Source organism: Echinops telfairi, unplaced genomic scaffold, assembly GCF_000313985.2.
Source record: "Echinops telfairi isolate 266 unplaced genomic scaffold, ASM31398v2 ScPeMD7_1;HRSCAF=3_0, whole genome shotgun sequence".
NCBI lineage: Eukaryota > Metazoa > Chordata > Mammalia > Afrosoricida > Tenrecidae > Echinops > Echinops telfairi.
The window spans coordinates 5,994,164-5,998,625 of NW_022103896.1; the positions used below are offsets into that span (position 1 = coordinate 5,994,164).

A 4,462-nucleotide genomic window follows, 5' to 3' on the forward strand; every position below is an offset into this window, starting at 1 on the left:
AAGAAAGTAAACCAAAAAGGGAAAAATTCTAAACCCAAACTCTGTAATAAAGCAAAGTGGCTCTGATGAGCTAGATTCAGATTATTCCAGATTTTAATCGAAATAACAGTAGGACATTTTACCAGCGGAGAAATTGAAAATCAGAAGAAATGAGATTAATAAACTATAATATAATCAGGAGTTCAGTTAAAAAAAAACAGCCATTTAATCGGACATAACCCTACTTTTTAAAAAATCTCATTTTTCTTCCTTTTCAATTTAGTGAAAGCACGGAGCAGGTGGGGTAGATACGGGGTCTGTGATGTGTTTGGGATGATGAGGGGGTCCAAGTCTCCCTAGTTCCTTCCTGGCTCTGCCTCCTCACACTATCGGTTCACCTCGTCTCTGGGCTCCAGGCCCCCATTGGTTAAGAGTGGGACCGTGGTGCTGCCAGTCACCAGTGCTGCTTTTCCTTTCAGGATTGCTTCTTCCTTTCACCCCTTTCGTTTTCCATCTTTCCACCTTTTACTACGGACAGGCTATTTTTGTCTCTGCCCGGGACCGCCTGAGAGAGCCTGAGTTTATTTTTACCAATTATAAGGAATGAGGCAGAGGCCTCTCCCTATAGCAATCATGACCCATGAGAGCTCCTTTCCCTGAACGATTTCATCGGGTCAAAGAGGAATAGGCGAGCTGCTGCCACCTGTGCCAGCGGAGGCAGACTTTCAAATCATCCTAACGAAAGAAGGCAAAGGGGGGAATCCCAGCTCCCTTATCATTGAAGTCGTCTCCCTGTAATCATGGAAATAAAGGGAGTATTGATTACAGAGTCCGTGCTGCTGAAGAATTAGGTTAAGGCATTCCCCCAGAAGACATAAAAATGAAGAGGTGTGGAAGGCAGGAAGAGAAAAGTCGGCAGCGATAAACAAGAATCTCAGAAAGAAGCCCAAGTATGAGGAGGGTCAAAAAAAAAAAAAAGTGGAAAGCAATGCTGTTAACTTTTCATTCCATCTCTCAGGGAACATTATCTTACAAGAATTTGTTGTGAATTGGGTGACGGTGAGCGGGGGCAGATCAGCAGCTTGACCCACGGCCGTTTGTGCATATCTTGCGAGGACTCCTTCACCGCACACCCTCCACGTACCGGCTCCTCTCCCCATTCCTCCCTGTGTGTCCTCTTGCTGGTCCTCTGTCTCTCCCAACCCTTCGGAACGCTGTGCTTGATGAAATGCTGCCCTTTCGATCTCAACTGAAGGATCATTCTAAGGCATGTGTACCTACCTGGCGTGCTCCTGTCTCATATGATTGTTTGGCTGAACACTAAGCCAGGGGTGTGGTTTCCATTCCAGGCCTGAATGGTGACAAAGGATCATAGTCTCAGGAGTCCCACAGTTTCTATCTGACCACTAAGGCTGGTCCCTTCTGTGACGCTGAGTTTTATTTCACACTTTTCTTTCCCTCTACCAATGGTCCTTTCAGAGTAGTGTTTAGTGTAGCTGGGAACCATGTACTCTTTCTGATCTCAGATCCAAGGAGACTGATGTTCCTTTAGTCCAGTGGTTCTCAACCCGTGGGTGCGACCCCTTTGGGGATCAAATGACCCTTTCACAGGGGTTGCCCGATTCATAACAGTAGCAAAATTACAGTAATGAAGTAGGAACAAAAATAATGTTATGGTTGGGGGATCACCACAGCATGACGAACTGTATTAAAGGGTCATGGCATTAGAAAGGTTAAGAACCACTGCCTTAGTCCATTACTCCACTGGGCTAATTGTTTCCATCAATCTTTTATTTTTACCACTCTCTTTGAGACAGAGAGACACCAACAGTTGGCCCTCCCATGGTCACTTATGAGCTGTTATGAGCCCAGCCACTGCTTATAAAAGGAGCCTGTTTAACCTTGTCTTTGTTAGCAGTGTTATGCCCATTGACCTTGGTGTCCTTGAGACTATGATGCTGATTCTCCAGGTCCCATGACTCATTTCCTCAAGGTCTTTGTTATGTCAGGGAAATTTTCATAAGTTTGTTCCCAGAATGCTCTACCACATTCATGGATGTATTTGCAGCAAAAGTAAACACCCATATACAAACAGCCCCTGTCAAACTGATACATATTTATGGGCATAAATCCACTCTTTCTCCCACCTCCATTCAGCCTGGGAATCTAGCCAAGCATCTACTCATGGACCATTATTGTTGTGAGATTGTGCATGCAATGAACAGTATTTCCCTCCATTGCCTTTAACTCGTGCACATCTCCCTGTGTCGTCTCCTGCCTCTAACAGTTGTGGCTAACTCTCCCCTTATTGATTTCACCCTCCTTCTTAGTCAAGTTTATGTGTGTCTAGTCTCTAACCCATGATGTCCTCTCCCTTCCCTACCCAACCCTAGTAACCATGAGAAAAGGCCTCCTTTAGTGTCGAAACTGCCCTTGACATTTTATAATAGTGGTCTCATATGACATTTGGTGACTGACCCATTTTACTCAGCATGTCCTCCAAATCCATCTGTGATGTGAGGAGTTTTGTAGGCCTATCCTCATTATTTAATAAAAGTTAGTATTGCATTGGGAAGAGCCCTGATGGAATACAGGATTATGCATAACCACAAGAACAGTAGTTCAAAACCACCAGCCACTTTGTGGGGAAAAGCTGAGGCTTTCTGCAGTCTCAGAAACCCACAAGGGCACTTTTGCTCTGTCCCATAGGGTCCCTGTGAGTTGGAATTGACTCCATGACTGGAGTATTACTTGTGTGTAGACTCCAAAGTTGGTTTATCCATTCTTCCACTGACGGGCATTTACAGGTAGCTTGTTTTGATACTTTTGCTCTTGTGAGCAGTGCTTCTGTGAACGCAGGGTGCACATATGTACATCTGTGTTATGGTAGGTCTCACTTCTCAGCAAAAACACCAAGTAGAAGGATTGTTGGGCCATTTTCATAAACTGTTTGAAAGTCCTTTCATATAAAGGAAGAATAGAAAACATTTGCAGAAACCATTACTATTTCCCAGGTTAAAAAAATAATATCAAGCAGGGCCGCCAAAAGAATGATTTTTTAAATGCCAAATCATTCATAGGAGGGCCTTAAATACCAGGGAGGGGTGATCAATAACCCAAGCGAACCCACCGCCATCAAGCAGATTCCAGCTTCTAGTGACCTAGGGTTTCCAAGACTGTGCGTCTAGGGAGCTGACAGCCTCTTGTTCTTCCCTCAGAGAAATCAGGGGGTTTGAACCACTGATTTTGTGCTTAACAGCCCAAAGTCTAACTCAAACTCCATTAGATTACTGTTGTAATTTTGAAAGTAGAGACGTGCAAAAATAAGGAAGAAATGAGAAGAAAGGGGGAGGGAAGACGGAGAAAGTGCAAAGACCAGCCAGAGCTCTTTTTGCCTGAGACATTCCGTCTCTCATCTTTCCCCAGATGGCCTCACGTCAATGCTCCTCCGAGGACCAGGATCAAGGACTTGGCGTTCTCATTGGACAGATGAGAAAGCCCATGCTTAAAGTTTGAAATTTTTTCTCAGGTAAATTTCTTGTAAGTTAAGAGTCAAAGGACCTGTATATCAGTATCTCTCTCCCCCGGCTCTCTCGCTCTCTCTCTCATTGGCATTTCTTGTGATTAATAAGGGGATGCACATCAACTGTAGAGACCTTATAAAAGGATGTGGACAGTGTCGTAGGAAAGGAGAGAAGGTTAGCACTCCCTTTGACAAGGATGGAAGATGCCCTCGGGCCTAAAACATGCATATGGTTAAGGCTTTGCCACCTACTTTGTGGCATTTATCATGGCTTTTTATTATTATTATTTAAATAATTTTATTGGGGGCTCATACAACTCTTATCACAATCCATACATCCATCCATGTGTCAAGCATATTTATACATTTGTTGCCATCATCAGTCTCAAAAATTTGCTTTCTACTTGAGCCCTTGGTATCAGCTCCTCGCTTATTTCCCTCCCTCCCCGTTCTCCCCTCCCTCATGAACCCTTGATAATTTATAATTTATTATTATTTTATCATATCTAACACTGCCTGACGTCTTCCATCACCCACTTTTCTGTTGTCCATTCCCCCCAAGGAGGAGGTTATATGTAGATCCTTGTAATTGGTTCCCCCTTTCTACCCCACCTTCTCTCCACCTTCCTGGTATCGCTACTCTCACCACTGGTCCTGAGAGGTTCATCTGTCCTGGATTCCTTATGATTCCATTTCCTATCTGTACATCCTCTGCTCTAGCCAGGTTTGCAAGGCAGAATTGGGATCATGATAGTGGGTGGGGAGGAAGGCTTTAAGAACTAGAGGAAAGTTGTATGTTTTATCAGTGATACACTGCACCCTGACTGACTCATCTCCTCCCCCATCCCCTGCAAAGGGATGTCCAGTTGCTCCAGATGGGCCTTGGGTCTCCACCCCTCACTCCCCTTCATTCACTACGATATGCTTTTTTGTGTTTTGGTGCTTGATACCTGATCCCTT

At 44.4% G+C, this 4,462-nt stretch overlaps 1 non-coding gene across 1 annotated transcript; it reads left to right on the top strand.

Moving 5' to 3' along the window:
• The first annotated feature begins 3,655 nt into the window (after positions 1-3,655).
• LOC115869012 lies at positions 3,656-3,779 on the top strand. Its single transcript, XR_004045938.1, has one exon. It is a non-coding gene; the product is annotated as a U6atac minor spliceosomal RNA (small nuclear RNA).
• The last annotated feature ends 683 nt before the right edge of the window (positions 3,780-4,462 follow it).